The sequence below is a fragment of the Salvelinus alpinus genome, chromosome 6 (assembly GCF_045679555.1).
Source record: "Salvelinus alpinus chromosome 6, SLU_Salpinus.1, whole genome shotgun sequence".
Classification (NCBI taxonomy): Eukaryota; Metazoa; Chordata; class Actinopteri; order Salmoniformes; family Salmonidae; genus Salvelinus; species Salvelinus alpinus.
In genome coordinates this window covers 40,739,797-40,757,397 of record NC_092091.1, presented here as the reverse complement: position 1 = coordinate 40,757,397, position 17,601 = coordinate 40,739,797, and the positions used below count along the sequence as shown (strand labels likewise).

Sequence of the window (17,601 nt, the reverse complement as noted above, 5' to 3'; positions counted from 1 at the left end):
GGGCACGACAAAACCTTTTCCCCCTCAGAAGACTGAAAAGATTTGGCATGGATCCCCAGATCCTCAAAAAGTTCTACAGCTGCACCATCGAGAGCATCCTGACCGGTTGCATCACCGCCTGGTATGGCAACTGCTCGGCATCTAACCGTATGGCGCTACAGAGGGTAGTGCGAACGGCCCAGTACATAGCTGGGGCCAAGCTTCCTGCAATCCAGGACCTATATAATAGGCGGTGTCAGAGGAAAGCCCATAAAACTATCAGAGACTCCAGGCACCCAAGTCAAAGACTGTTTTCTCTGCTACCGCACAGCAAGCAATACTGAAGCACCAAGTCTAGGACCAAAGGACTCCTTGACAGCTTCTACCCCCAAGCCATTAGACTGCTGAACAATTAATCAAATGGCCACCGGACTTACATTTGTTTTGTACACTGCTGCTACTCACTGTTTATTATCTATGCATAGTCACTTCACCCCTACCTACATGTACAAATTACCTTTAACCTGTACCCCCACACACTGACTCGGTACCGGTGCCCCCCTGTATACAGCCTCGTTATTGTTATGTTATTGTGTTACTTTTTATGTTTTTTTTACTTTAGTTTATTTGGCAAATATTTTCTTAACTCTTCTTGAACTGCACTGTTGGTTAAGGGCTTGTAAGTGAGCATTTCACGGTAAGGTCTACACTTGTGCATGTGACAAATAAAGTTTGATTTGATTTGCATTTGTTTTAGCTGTTTTCTAGTGACATTTATTTGGATACATTCATAACAATGAGCTAATGAGGCACGATTTCACCTGGACACTGTTATTCAGTGGAGCCAATAACATAGCTAACACAATCACTTCAAACTGAAGCTGTAAAGACTGCAAACTAGCTGCACTTCGTTTCGTTTTACCTTTTTTACCTTTTTTTTCTTCAATGTTGCAAATATCAGCATTCAGGATTAGCACCATCCATTGTATAACAATGAACTACGAGAGCTACACGTTGATTGAATTTGTGTCGTTTTGTATTCATCCATATCCCCAGAAATCTGACCAGAGTTGAATGCCTTGGTCCACGCTCTCAGTTTTGCGTTGATGTTGCTAATTTACCCACGCATGAGATTTGATTATGGCTTTGAGAATAGGTGTTGTGTTTATTTTGTAGACTAAGCATCTTCCACTATGCTATCTCCTTGCCCCCTCTCTCCTGCCTCTGGCCTCCCACTGTAGAAGTAGTGAATTACTATCCACTAATGACACCTTTATAACAGCTCAGTAGCCCTGTATCAATACAGCAGCTTACTGAGAAAAGAACGTTAAAGAGGGTTTAACACAATGGGACTGTGAAGCTGTCTATTGGCTGTTATGGATAATAAATTATAACTGCACCCATCCAGTACCTTGCTCCACAGTGAGACGGTGAGCGGTAGGAGAATGAATGTGGGGTATTGAACAGTATAGTGAAGAGTGGGCGGCTTGACTGAGAAGATGCCAGTGAGATTTTAGATTCTGTATTAGCATTAGCATAAAGTGGCTAGTGGCCATAGCATGGGGAGGCCTGTAGCCCTGCAGCCATGGTAAGACAGGGTTGGTGGGTGAGTGGATGACTCAGCTGTACTATCTAGCCTAGCGGTAGCATAGCGTAACTGAGGGCTAAGGCTAAAACTCCAGAGACAGTAGAGACTGAACAACTGTGGCTAACAAGCTTCAACAATGCTCATCCTCACACTCCTCCTCACTCTCTCAGTTGAACCCTTTGATTTTTGATTATTTCTTTATTTTTCCCTCCGTGGCTCTAAGTGCCTCTGGTGTACTTATTGTTGACTGAGTCTGCGGGGGAGGGGATCCAGGGAGTGCTCTGTAGGCTAGCTCCCACTCTTAATTGAGTTATGAGGTCATCGATCACATTGACAACCCCCACCTTTTACTCCCACTCACTCTTAAAGTTTAAGTCCAAGCTCAAGTTTCACTGAGATAATGCTTCAAGGGGTTTTTCCCTTTCTCTTGTTCTTTCCATTTTTATTTTGATATTTATCTCCCTCTCTCTCACACACACACACACACACACACACACACATTCTCCGTCTTTTGCTCTCCCTGTCATTGAGAAGTACAAGTCATATACACAAACCTCCAAACCAAAAACACTGAATATTTCCCTAAACTTACCCATTAATATTGGTTAACACATATCAAACCAATACACACTACATATTTCCCTGCAGTCACACATGCATTTTGGTCAACACACACATACTTCCACAGAGTGTGTTTCTGACTCCATGGAGACGTTCTTAGTGTATTCGTTTTAAGAACATAAAACACACACACTGTGAGGAATGTATCATGTTTAAACACCTCATCCAATGTCAACCATTTTACGAGCCATGAGAGAGGCCATAACAGTGTTGGTTTTCTTTAGTGTACACTCCTAGAATTAGTGGTCACTCAAGGAACCCTGGAAATCCTCAAGACCCCTTGAAGTATAAAGAAAATATATACAAAAATTATTTGATAAAAAATTATTTTGGGCCTTACTGCTATTAGCCCATACAAATGCATGGAATTACAGATTCACTACATGGAACAACAGATAGTCCCCTCCCCCCCCAAAAAAAAATCCAAAGGAAGTTATTTCTGAAGTTTCTGTCCTATATCTGAGAGATATAAGATCACGAAACATTTTTATTTAATTTATTTATTTTACATGTATTCAACCTCTTATTTTTGGGAGTCCATATATACTTCCATACATTTTTTCAACTGGTACCGGAGGACTGTCAGAAGAGTCTTATGAGGCCTGTGGGCGTCCTAGAGCAAAACAGCTTGTACGTATTTGTGAGAGTCTCACCTTTCCACAGAGGGGTCATATTAGTGTGTAGCCCAAACTGTTCGGACGCTACAGAAGAAGTTGGCAGATTGGCTGTCCTGACTTCAGATGAGTCCCAATACGCTTGTGTGCACATCCAGTGCAACCCCCCCCCAGATATCTATAGCTTTCACCCAACGGATTTTGATGGGGATTTTTAAAATTATGATAATTAGATTTCCGCGGGGTGTGGACATCGACTTTGGGTTAACATGTATTTAAACTATAAACTACCTGCCCTCCAGGACACCTACAGCACCCGATGTCACAGGAAGGCCTAAAAGATCATCACGGACAACAACCACCTGAGCCACTGCCTGTTCACCCCGCTACCATCCAGAAGGCGAGGTCAGTACAGGTGAATCAAAGCTGGGACCGAGAGACTGAAAAACAGCTTTTATCTCAAGGCCATCAGACTGTTAAACAGCCATCACTAACACAGAGAGGCTGCTGCCTACATACAGACTTGAAATCATTGGCCACTTTAATAAATGGATCACTAATCACTTTAATAATGCCACTTTAATAATGTTTACATATCTTGCATTACTCATCTCATATGCATATACTGTATTTTATTCCATCTATTGCATCTTGCTTATGTCGCTCTGTCATTGCTCATCCATATATTTATATTCATCTATTCTTATTCCATCCATTTACTTAGATTTGTGTATTAGGTAGGTATTGTAGAATTGTTAGATTACTTGTTAGATATTGCTGCACTGTCGGAACTAGAAGTACAAGCATGTCGCTACACTCGCAATAATATCTGCTAACCATGCGTATGTAACCAATACAATTTGATTTGATTTGATTTGATAATTTTCCATTGAATTTAACGGTAAAAGTTATTTTTATGTGCAATATGTTATCACGCACAGTCTTTCAACAGCAAAAAGTCAGTTTGATGGAAACATCTCTGCTGGTAAAATGCGCATTTTGTTTTATGCAGATTTTTGAATATTCAAATGAAAATCTGTCACAAATTGGATGTATACCTAGCTACAGGTATCAACGATTTTTTAAACAGCTCCCATTTGGCATGTCTTTTGTGACGCAGTTCACAGCAGCACTGACAGACGTGTTGATTTGACAGCTGCGTTTGAGTTTTTAACGACCCTTCCCCTCCTTTAGTTCCATACAGCCTGAAGACCTAGCCCTCCAGGACACTAACTAGCTAATATAAGACACAGATGAAAGGGGAAATATATAAGTATCTTTGCCATAGATTAATAGGGTAAACTTTTAATTGTATTTGCTGACACCCTACAGTCAAATTTTGCCACCAGTAGAGTAGCTATCTAGTTATATAAACCACGCCACTGTGCAAACATGCCTTTTCCGAGGCGGTACTTATTTAAATTAGGTAATAGAATATCATGTTACCATTGGTGTATTAAAATTAGAGTTAAGGTGATGTCACCTTGTCCCCTTCAAGGGGAATTTCACCCTGGGGGAATCTAGGCTTGTTTTCATAATGTCTGAGGCATTTCTAGGTCAGTGAGATGTGTCTCACACATAATTGACCAGGAGGAAGGCAGGTCTGGGGGAGGTGCGAGATCTGAAAAAAAATGTTGTCCTGCTTTGTGGCATTTCACAAAGGCTCTATGTTATACTGATCGCACTATTTGTTTTGTGCGTGTAGATATGGTTGGTTCAATATATTAATTGGACATCTTTCAGTGATGTTCCTATAGGCGGATTCATTGCTAAATATACAAGCTGAGCCTTTTATTCCAGTCTCTGAAAGACTACAACTCGTGTGGGGCGGGTGCTTTGTGTTCTGGCCCTGTCCCTCCCACAAGGTGGGCTTTTTTGAAAGGGAGGCGGACACTAACAACACAATCCTTTGGGCAAAACTGAAAGAACTGACCAGACCGCAATGGCTTCAAGTGATTCCTCTCATCAACACGAAATTGACAATGGAGCATTTTTGTATGTTCTATCCTATTAGCTACATGGTGACATTCAACCATACATGTTTCAACCGGAATATAGCGAAGAGGATTTGAAAAAAATAGTTAGCTAGAAGAAAAAAAATAGCTAGAAGCTCAGCTACAGCCGATGCCAGCACCAAGAGAGCAGGTGGAATACGTTGGCTAGCTAAGTAAGTTATTTTTCCTGCAAGCCACCTAGCTAACTTTAGTTTGTCTACTGAAACCCATGTTGTGTATTGCTGGCTAACGTACTACTGTGTTTTGCTCTACGGCCCTCACAAGCGTCACGGGACTCGTCTGAAGTTGGTAACGCTGATGTGCCAACTTCTGTCTGTAGCGTCCGAACCTTTTGAGCTACAAACCACTATGGCAAGCGGAGACTCTCACGAACATGATGGTGTTCTCCATTTTTCTCTACAACCCCAACAAGTGTCACGGGACTCGTCTTATGGTAACCCATACAAACCAATGGAAGTATGGAGGTAGTTTTGTGCCAAAGGAGCATAAAAATTTGGGTATGCGCCAGCCGAACTGAAGCATGCAGAAGCCTTTATTCGCCAACTGATTCGTATCTTTGGTGTTTGCATGCGCTATTAATGACCCAACTCATAGCAACAGTAAACAGTAGAAGCTTTCAGCTCTGATCTTTCGATATACATCAGTGGATTGATCAGGAAACACACACATACTGACATCCTTCCTTACACCTCTTCAGAAGCTACATTGGTTCTGCTTATATAAACTTCTCCCCACTGAGATGTGTGGGTTAAGGCCATGCTTAAAGGTCAATCAATCAATCAATCTATGAAAAGTATTTATAAAGTTATTTTTACAACAGCAGTTGTCACAAAATGCATATGCCATTACCCAGCCTATAGACCCCAAAGGGTAAGCAGAAGCAGAGGCATATTGTCTAGGAAAAACTGCTCAGGGACAAATCGCTCAAAGGTCAAAGGATAGGGCCAAAAGTTAAAGGTGAAAGGTTGGACATCATTACCTTTGTTGGCGAAGAGCTGGGAGATGTCTGAGCAAGACACATTGACAATCTGGCCCACATCAGCCCGGTACCAGCACCTGACCTCATCCCACTCCGTACGACACCCTGAGAAACACACACAGAGGCATGCATGCACACACACACGCACCCACACAGAAAGAATGGATGTTAGCACCTCACTTCATCCCACTCAATACGACACCCTGAGAGACACACACACACACATGCATGCAAGCACGCATAACACACACACAGGAGGAAGGAGGAAAGGATACGAACACAGTTTGTCACTTCCTGTCAGCAAGCTGTAGACGGACAGCGGATTTGTGCCGGGTTTGATGGGTCCACTTTAAACTCTAACAATCAAATCAAATCAAATGTTTTGTCACATACGCTGAATACAACAGGTGTAGACCTTACAGTGAAATGCTTACTTAGAAGCCCTAACCAACAATGCTTTAAGAAGTTAAGAAGAAAAATGTGTTAAGTAAAAAATAGAAAAGTAAAAAATTATTTAAAATAACAAAAAGCAGTAAAATAACAATAGCAATAGCGAGGCTATATACAGGGGGTACCAGTACAGAGTCAATGTGCGGGGGCACCGGTTAGTCGAGGTAAAGGAGGTAATATGTACATGCAGGCAGAGTTAAAGTGACCATGGATAGATAATAAACAGAGAGTAGCAGCAGCGTAAAAAAGAGGGGTCTGGGTAGCACTTTGATTAGCTGTTCAGGAGTCTTATGGCTTGGGGGTAGAAGCTGTTAATAAGAAGCCTTTTGGACCTAGACTTGGTGCTCCGGTATCGCTTGCCGTAGCAGAGAGAACAGTCTATGACTAGGGTGGCTGGAATCTGACCATTTTTAGGGCCTTCCTCTGACACCGCCTGGTACAGAGGTCCTGGAAGCTTGTCCCCAGCAATGTACTGGGCCGTACGCACTACATCGTATAGTGCCTTGCGGTCGGAGGCCGAGCAGTTGCCATACCAGGCAGTGATGCAACCAGTCAGGATGTAGATCAGAATGTAGATCACATTGGGACTGGAGGAACAGGGAAAGTAATGACAGTGTGTAATCATAAGCAACTCCTGGCCATGAGACACAAAGTCCCTTTTAATAACAGAACACTAATATCATGTGTGCATATAGGTCTTTCTATAAATAAATGGGGCCAATGTGTGACATTGGGATAAACATTTCAAAATGGTTTGAAACAAAAGAAAAATGATTTTTTTTTATGTAGTTCCTCATGTGTACTTAGAGAAATAAAAGTGAATATATGCAAATTAGCCCATAGCTCCACCTATACAACAACATAGACCTAGGACTATACATCCTTTAAGCAGGGTTCATACAGACATTGGCAAGTCAAATTCAAGGACTTTCAGGGACTTTTTCAAGCACTTAATTGTAATTTTCAAGGACCTCAACGTTATACAATTGTATAATTTAAATAATTGTACATATAGGGCCTAATATAGAACCCACCTCCCCAAAAAGCATGCATGAAGTGTGCCACTTCACCACTTTAAGAATAATGCATTTTTTTAAGCCTTGATGTTGAAATTATTTTTACATTCTAAAATATGTGCAAATAATGTGGATATTGCCTGACTAAATACGTAGATTGGATGCATGCATGGAGATATTTCTCGAATCTACAGTATTTGGCCAACACAGGCACACGTAATAAAGACATGAATAGCTGTATCATTAATCTCACCATCGTTGTTTTTATTATGAGAAAGTGACCAAAAACCAGGTTCCTTTTTTAATGGAAGGATTGGTTTGGAAAGCCAAGTTGAAGCCAGCATTAGATGTTATCGTCCTCATAATAACCACATTGTCACGTTCCTGACCTATTTTATGTTATTTTTGTATATGTTTAGAGGGTCAGGGCGTGAGTTGGGGTGGGCATTATATGTTTTGTGTTTCATTGTTTAGGTCACTTGTAATTAGCCTTATATGGTTCTCAATCAGAGACAGGTGTTTGACGTTTTCCTCTGATTGAGAACCATATATAGGTTGGCTGTTCACACTGTTTGTTTGTGGGTGATTGTCTCCTGTGTCTTTCGTGTCTGTGTATGTGCACCACACGGGACTGTTTTGGCTGTTCATTCGTTTGATGTAGTCTGTTCCTGTCCGTGAGTTCTGCGTGTAGTTATGTAAGTTCCATGTTCAGGTCTGTCTACGTCGTGTTTGTTATTTTGTAAATTTCAAGTATTAGTTTTTCGTGTTCGTCTTCGTCCTTTCAATAAATCATTATGTCATCATACCTCGCTGCGTATTGGTCCACCGATCCTTCTCTCCTCTCCTCGTCCGAGGAAGAGGAAGACGACAGCCGTTACAGAATCACCCACCAACCTAGGACCAAGCGGCGGGGGAGAGCTCAACAGAGCAACCAGGACTCGTGGACTTGGGACGAAGTATTGGAGGGAAAAGGACACTGGGCGCACATTGGGGAATATCGCCGCGCTCGTGAGGAGATGGAGGCAGCGAGAGCCCAACAGCGGTGGTATGAGGAGGCAGCAAGGAGACGTGGCTGGAAGCCTGAAAAGCCCGTGAGTACTACCCAAAAATTTCTTGGGTGGGGGCTAAGAGGTAGTGGGCCAAGGGCAGGTAGGAGACCTGCTCCCACTTCCCAGGCTAACCGTGGAGAGCGGGAGTACGGGCAGACACCGTGTTACGCAGTAGAGGGCACGGTGTCTCCTGTACGTGTGCATAGCCCGGTGCGGGTTATTCCACCTCCCCGCACTGGTAGGGCTAGATTGAGTATTGAGCCGGATGTCATGAAGCCGGCCCTACATATCTGGCCACCAGTACGTCTCTTTGGGCCGGCTTACATGGCACCAGCCTTACGCATGGTGTCCCCGGTTCGCCTACATAGCCCGGTGCGGGTTATTCCACCTCCCCGCACTGGTCGGGCGACGGGGAGCATTCAACCAGGTAAGGTTGGGCAGGCTCAATGCTCAAGGGAGCCAGTACGCTTGCACGGTCCGGTATTTCCGGCGCTACCTCCCCGCCCCAGCCCAGTACCACCAGTGCCTACACTACGCACCAGGTTTCCAGTGCGTCTCCATAGCCCTGTTCCTCCTCCACGCACTCTCCCTGTGGTGCGTGTCTCCAGCCCAGTGCCTCCAGTTCCGGCACCACGCACTAAGCGTGTCCAGAGCCCTGTACACACTGTTCCTTCTCCCCGTACTAGTCCTGATGTGCGGGCCCTCAGCCCGGTGCCACCAGTGCCGGTACCACGCACCAGGCACAGAGTGCGCTTCGAGAGGTCAGTGTGCCCTGTTCCTGCTCCCCGCACTAGCATGAAGGTGCGTGTCCTTAGCCCGGTGCCTCCAGTTCCGGCACCACGCACCAGGCCTACAGTGCGCCTCATCCGGCCAGAGCCATCCGTCTCCCTAGCGCCATCAGAGCCATCCGTCTCCCCAGCGCCATCTGAGCCATCCGTCTCCCCAGCGCCATCTGAGCCATCCGTCTCCCCAGCGCCATCTGAGCCATCCGTCTCCCCAGCGCCGTCTGAGCCATCCGTCTCCCCAGCGCCGTCTGAGCCATCCGTCTCCCCAGCGCCGTCTGAGCCATCCGTCTGCCCCGAGCCATTAGAGCCGCCCGTCTGTCCCGAGCCGTCAGAGCCGATAGTCAGTCAGGAGCCGCTAGAGCCATTCGTCAGACAGGATCTGCCAGAGCCGCCAACCAGACAGGATCTGCCAGAGCCGCCAACCAGACAGGATCTGCCAGAGCCGCCAACCAGACAGGATCTGCCAGAGCCGCCAACCAGACTGTATCTGCCAGAGCCGCCAACCAGACAGGATCTGCCAGAGCCGCTAACCAGACAGGATCTGCCAGAGCCGCCAACCAGACAGGATCTGCCAGAGCCGACGGTGAGCCATGAGCGTCCAGAACCGCCAGTGAGCCATGAGCGTCCAGAACCGCCAGTGAGCCATGAGCGTCCAAAACCGCCAGTGAGCCATGAGCGTCCAGAGCCGTCAGCCAGCCATGAGCGTCCAGAGCCGTCAGCCAGCCATGAGCGTCCAGAGCCGTCAGCCAGCCATGAGCGTCCAGAGCCGTCAGCGAGCCATGAGCGTCCAGAGCCGTCAGCGAGCCATGAGCGTCCAGAGCCGTCAGCGAGCCATGAGCGTCCAGAGCCGTCAGCGAGCCATGACCGTCCAGAGCCGTCAGCGAGCCATGACCAGCCAGAGCCGTCATCCAGCCATGACCAGCCAGAGCCGTCATCCAGCCATGACCAGCCAGAGCCTTCCGCCAGCCAGGATCCGCCAGAGCCAGCCAGCCAGGACCCGCCAGCCAGCCAGGATCCGCCAGAGCCTTCCGCCAGCCAGGATCCGCCAGCCAGTCTGGTGTTTCCCCCCCTTCTGGTGTTGCCCCTCATCCTGGTGATGCCCCTTAATTTAGGTGGGGTTATATGGAGGGTGGTCATTTTGAGGAGGCTACGAAAGCGGGTAGTGACTAAGAGGGGATGGGAATCACGCCCAGAGCCTGAGCCACCACCGTGGTCAGATGCCCACCCAGACCCTCCCCTAGACTTTTGGTAGTGCGTCTGGAGTATGCACCTTGAGGGGGGGGGTTATGTCACGTTCCTGACCTATTTTATGTTATTTTTGTATATGTTTAGAGGGTCAGGGCGTGAGTTGGGGTGGGCATTATATGTTTTGTGTTTCATTGTTTAGGTCACTTGTAATTAGCCTTATATGGTTCTCAATCAGAGACAGGTGTTTGACGTTTTCCTCTGATTGAGAACCATATATAGGTTGGCTGTTCACACTGTTTGTTTGTGGGTGATTGTCTCCTGTGTCTTTCGTGTCTGTGTATGTGCACCACACGGGACTGTTTTGGCTGTTCATTCGTTTGATGTAGTCTGTTCCTGTCCGTGAGTTCTGCGTGTAGTTATGTAAGTTCCATGTTCAGGTCTGTCTACGTCGTGTTTGTTATTTTGTAAATTTCAAGTATTAGTTTTTCGTGTTCGTCTTCGTCCTTTCAATAAATCATTATGTCATCATACCTCGCTGCGTATTGGTTCACCGATCCTTCTCTCCTCTCCTCGTCCGAGGAAGAGGAAGACGACAGCCGTTACACACATTGGGTTTGACTGCAACAGAGTAGCACAACACCCTTCAATTGAAGCGGTGGGAAACAAATGAAAGTGGCCACATCTCTTGCAAAAACTGATAAAAAATGAAATCACAAATAATTATAAGGGAGCTGGACAACTTATGAATTGTTGAATTTGATTGAATATAGCTACGATTTCCCGCTTATGTTTTAACGTAATGACATGAACAAATTGGCAGATTATTATCAATGGCTTATCAACAGCTGTAACAAGTGGGTCAGCGTCGGAAATCCTCACTGGTATCCTAGTTTATAGAAAGACCCATATGCACCCGACAGAAGAGAGAGCGAGAGAGGCAGAGAGATGTGCATCAAATCAAATGCCGTTGGTCAGACGCGCGCGGAGTACAACAGCTGTAGACTTTCTGAAAAAACGTTGAGTTAAAAGGAAGACAAATATTTGCGAAATTAAAAAGGAACTAGTAACACAATAAAACAATAATGGGGCTATTTACAAGGAGAACCAGTACTGAGTCAATGTGCAGGGGTACGAGGTACAGTACAGTAGTTGAGGTAATTAAGGTAATACCGTATGCATATGTGGGTAAGGGTAAAAGTGATTAGGCTATCAGGACATGTACTAAACAGAGTAGCAACAGCGTACATGAAGTGTGAAAGTGTGAGGTGTCGATATGCGTATGCGAATGCGTGAGCATGGAACATTCGCCTAGGAACTTGATGAAGGCCCCAGGAACTGGCACAACTCAAATCTGAACCACCTACAGGGTCACAGTGACTCTATAGGTTTGAGTAATGAGTACAAAATCACTTTAAGTAACTGTACTTTAAGTAACTGTCCTATACATTAAGTGCAACAGGTTTTGTCAGCACATTGGGGTTTACAGTGCACCTGATCTGGTTTGAGAGAGTGGTGGAAATAGATTGGGAAATAAACTCAGTGTACAGATATAGGATCTTCATTAGAGCCAGTTTGCCACAGCAGGAAAATAATATTCCAGCAACAGGATATGTGAATAACTATGTGAATTATAAATAATGGATATTTTTTTGTAAGGGTTGATACATTTTTCGTAAGAGAAAATCAAGTCTGAAATTTAGAAGTGGAAATTACAAACCTCAGAAGCCTTTTTACTACAAGTAAAAAATGTCCTGCTCTGCAGGAAAGTTTTCCTGCAACAGGGTGATCCAATTAAGATCTTACATCTCTGTATGTTCTTTTTTTCCCCTTTCTGCAGGTTTCAATCTTTCCTTCTCTCACTCCTCTCTGGCTTGCACTTTTCCCCTCAGGTTTTACTTTCAGATGTTTCGTGGTTCCATTTCTTTTCCATTTCTCCATTTGTCATACACAGATAGCTCTCGGTTTGGTTGTAACGCTGTTTACAATATTGTTCAGTCTGGATTTACTATACCGTATTTCTACACCTATGGCATTCCAGAAATGACATTATGTGATACAAGATGCCGATTTGTTGTGAACATCTGGCCAATAGGGAAGAAAGAAAGAAATTAAGAGGGGGCAAGATACTGTATATACCTAGAAGATGTTCAATAAAAAATATTGCTTGCAACTGTTGGACTAGTGATTACACTCTAGATCAGCTAGATGCAGGCAAGAGTGTAATATTTAATGTGTCACTATCTGCCAATGTGTCACTGTCTGTCACCTCAAATCTTTCTCTCGACCTGTGTGCGTGCACCTGCGTTGTAAACCTTCCTTTAATCATAGGCTAGGTTGTAGCAACCTCATGATGAGTACAGGGAAAATTTGAGCATCATGTAGTAGCCTAAACCTGTCGATGTTACATTAAGCTGGGTGAATATAATATGAATGACAGTCATCCAATATGCTGTAATGGAAATAAGGTCATGTTCATTAAAAAAAAGTATCATCCTCCTTCATCTTTAACAGCACTGACCGCCATTGGTGCGTATATGTAGTGTATGTGAATGTGTGTGGGTTTTGTGTGGGAGTGTCAATGTAGTGTGTGTGTGTGTGTGTGTGTGTGTGTGTGTGTGTGTGTGTGTGTGTGTGTGTGTGTGTGTGTGTGTGTGTGTGAGTGAGTGAGTGAGTGTTTATATGGTGTATATATACAGTGCACTCGGAAAGTATTCAGACCTCTTGACATTTTGTTAGGTTACAGCCTTCTTCTAAAATGGCAAAAATATTTTTTCCCCCCATCAATCTACACACAATGCCCCATAATTACAAAGCAAAAACAGTTTTTTTGAAATTTTAGCAAATTTATAAATTTAAAAAACCTACTTAAATATCACATTTACATAAGTATTTTGACCATTTACTCAGTACTTTGTACAGCCTCGAGTCTTCATGGGTATGATGCTACAAACTTGGCACACCTGTATTTGGGGAGTTTCTCCCATTCTTCTCCGCAGATACTCTCAAGCTCTGTCAGGTTGGATGGGGAGCGTCAAATGATGTCAATTAGCCTATCAGAAGCTTCTAAAGCCATGACATAATTTTCTGAAATGTTCCAAGCTGTTTAAAGGCAAAGTCAACTTAGTGTATGTAAACTTCTGACCCACTGGAATTGTGATAAAGTGAATTATAAGTGAAATAATCTGTCTGTAAACAATTGCTGGAAAAATGACTTGTGTCATGCACAAAGTAGATGTGACGAGCCGGAGAAACTTCTCTCTTCAATGAGAGCCCAAGTTTCCCCAGGTCAAGTATGCAAACATTTGTTCATCTCGAGGCAGAAGTGTAAGTGAAAGTGGAAAAAATGACAACATACTGCTCTCTGTGTTTCTCTCGCTCTCTTGCATCTCAAGAAATTAACTCAAAGAAATTAATTTGTTCAAAACTGTTCAACTATAATCTTGCTCTCTCTTTGAGTCAACTACTCACCACATTTTATGCACTGCAGTGCAAGCTAGCTGTAGGTTATGAGTTCAGTATTAGACTCATTCTATGATCCTTTGATTGCAAAACAGGGTGTATAAACTTAACATGTAAAGTGTTGGTCCCATGTTTCATGAGCTGAAATAAAAGATCCCAGAAATGTTCCATACGCACAAAAAGCTTATTTCTCTAAAACGTTATGGACAAATTTGTTTACTTCCCTGTTAGTGAGCATTTCTCCTTCGCCAAGACAATCCATCCATCTGACAGGTGTGGCATATCAAGAAGCTGATTAAACAGCATGATCATTACACAGTAGCACCTTGTGCTGGGTACAAGAAAAGGCCACTCTAAAATGTTCATATATTGTCACACAACACAATGCAACAGATGTTGAGGGAGCGTGCAATTGGCATTCTGACTACAGGAATGTCCACCAGAGCTGTTGCCAGATAATTCAATGTGATTTTCTCTACCATAAGCTTCCTCTAACGTCATTTTAGAGAATTTGGCAGTACGTTCAACCAGCTTCACAACCGCAGACCACATGTAACCACACCAGCCCAGGACCTCCACATCCAGCTTCTTCAATTGTGGGATAGTCGGAGACCAGCCACCCGGACAGGTGATGAAACTCATTTTAATTGACTGATTTCCTTATATGAACTGTAACTCAGTAAAATTGTTTCAATTGTTGCATGTTGTGTTTATATTATTGATCAGTATATTTGTATCTAAAAAAGATAACATTTTAAATGTGGTCCTCCCCTTTCTATTCTGAGGAGCCTCCACTGACATGAACACACACACACACACACACACACACACACACACACACACACACACACACACACACACACACACACACACACACACACACACACACACAGAATAATGGTTGAGCACTCCTTCACACACACTGAAGAAGACTTTCCCAAATTCAGTCCTCTGAACCCCAAGAGGTGTTCATTTTGGTTTTTGACCTAGCACTACACAGCTGATAAAAAAATGTACTAATCATCAAGCTTTAATAATTCGAATCAGCTATGTTGTGTTAGGGCCTAAAAAAAAATCAGTCCTTGGGGTTCCAAGGCCGAGTTTGGGAAACGCTGGCTTAGACTGAAATGCCTGTGTGTCTTTAATATATTTCACCCTGCTCCTCCAAACAAGAAAAGAAACACAGTAAAAGTCACAAAATGAATATTTTGGAGTTCGTCTGTTTTGTGTGTGAACTGTGAACCGCCCTCTTTTTGACTGAATCATTTCTGGTTTTAATGCACCAATCTAACATGTTTTCTATGTTGGTTGAACTCAATGTTACCATCTTTCATCCCTACTCTAGAGGAGATATGGGGGCACTTAGGATGCCCACAGATACACACACACACACCTGGATGAGGGGATATGGCACACTTAGGATGCCCACAGACACACACACACACCTGGATGAGGGGATATGGGGGCACTTAGGAGGCCCAGGACCAGTAGGAGCTCAGGCTCCATCTCCCCTTGGGTGTCTGTAATGATGTCAGCCAGGATGAAGACACACATACAGTAAACTTTCGTCAGCACTTCAGATTTTCGCACCAACCCCAGTTATAACTAACCCAATTCAGCGTATAAACTAACTAACGATTAGAATCAGGTGCGCTAGATTAGGGTTGGACTGAAAATCTACAGGATGTTAGGACTCCAAGAACAGGGTTGAAGAGCCCTGACAGACAAACAGACCTCACAGATAAGGTACCTTTCATGTTCACCTTTTCCAAGACGGCTGTCAAAGGAAACTGGAGGAATTTGATGACCCTTCGACCTTATCATATGTCTCACAAAGCTCTATAAAAAAAATTGATTATTTTGAAACGCAAACGGGTCACTATAGAGAAGCAGACAGCTGCCTTACAAAGAATCGAATTTAACTCTTAAATGTTATATAATGTAATCGAAAATGTAATCTACCTAATTTCCAAAAGTAAATATAATAAAACAATAACTAGTAATGCTGCATAGTTCAAGAAAGGTTAACATCTCACCTTTCTGGTAAAATTTGTTGTAAATTGCAGAGGTGTAGTCACGTTTGAGGACACAAGCTCAAGTACACAGTACAAATATGATAAAGATATAAAAATATAATATATTTTATATGACGTATTTCCTTTTTAACAAAACTGTATGAATAAGGCTTGAAATGACATTTTTTTTCTAAATATAGTATTTATAAAATGACTAAGTATAAGATTTCACCTTCCTTATAATTGTAAAATACATATTTGTTTATTTATTGTTAGAGAAAATGTGCATATTTTCTAAACGTCTCTCTTGATCAAAACTTCTGCCCCGATCGCTGTGAACGTCTCACAGAGCTCTAGCTTGGCTTCCTGAAATCTCATTAATCTTGTACATCTTTAACAAAGAGAAAGTGTTGTTTGTTTCAAATCTATGAATTATTTTAAATGACTGGATATAAATCAATCTCTACATGTGCTACAGTAACAAAACCACTCTCTCCTGCTGCATTATGATGTAAGGATTCCAGGCATATGCGTTTTTAGTGGCTGTGATATAGGGTTGAGCCATGAGTTGATGGACAGTCAGAAGAGCGAATTAAATGATAGGGTTGACATCCCAGCTTCAAGTGGTGTCAGATTTGACATCCTGCTTCACACAGATAACAGACCAGGGTTGGGTAGGTTACTTTCTAAATGTAATCCGTTACAGTTACTAGTTACCTGTCCAATTTTTTTTAACAGTAACGTAACTTTTGGATGACTCAAACTCAGTAATGTAATCTGATTACATGCAGTTACTTTTAGATTACTTTCCCCTTAAGAGACATTAGAAGAACACAAAAATGTATGTTACCAATTGAGCGACATCTATTGCAGGATAAATCAATATCAAAATTGACATATGGATGCTACATTTTACTTTATGGGTTGGTTATGTAGGCTTCTTCTAACCCATCGCTTTCTACTACATATAGTAATACAATTAAATGATATCTTTACATTAAAAACTAAAGTCTATCAGAATTCCAGTCATTCCAATAAATGTTATACCCATTGACCTTCAAGAATAGGACTTGGAAATATGGAAGTATAGATTGTTTTACCTGAGCATAACCCTAAAACTAAGGACTTATTAGCCAGCCTTACTCTGTTGATAATGATTTTGTTGTCATGGAGAACTGATTGGGCTCATTGATTCGATGTTGAAAATAAATGTTGCGCTCATGGAATGGCATGCTTTGAGCACTACTGATAAGTGCTATTTACATTTGAAAAATGAATGCCATATGCTACATTTGGCCTATTGTTGACCTTTTTGTTGGTGACACTTTGATCTCTTGATAATATGCAGCTGTTTAAAGGGAAAATACACAGATGAAACAATAACAAAACGGCCATCCCGCCTCTGTTTTGGTAAAAAGCCGAGGGATGGGCCTGGAGAAATGTAACCACTCTCAGATTGTCACGCTCGTCATTATGAATGGACCAAGGTGCAGTGTGGTAGGCGTACATTTTCCTTTATTAAATAAACACAGAACAAAAACAACAAAATACTAAACGAAACGTGAAGCTAAATAATAGTGCAACTATCCATAGACAAGATCCCACAAAGCACAAAGGGGAAATGGCTGCCTAAATATGATTCCCAATCAGAGACAACGATAAACAGCTGCCTCTGATTGGGAACCATAACAGGCCAACATCGACATATAAACGCCTAGATGACCCACCCTAAATCACACCCCGACCTAACCAACATAGAGAATAAAAGCTCTCTATGGTCAGGGCGTGACACAGATTACAGTTTTTCACAATCGCTTACACACTAAAAGTGGTGCTTGAGCCA

The 17,601-nt window shown here is 43.1% G+C and overlaps 1 pseudogene; it reads right to left on the bottom strand.

Moving 5' to 3' along the window:
- LOC139578703 (pituitary adenylate cyclase-activating polypeptide type I receptor-like) overlaps positions 1-17,601 on the bottom strand; it is an 86,572-nt pseudogene that overhangs the window by 36,149 nt on the left and 32,822 nt on the right.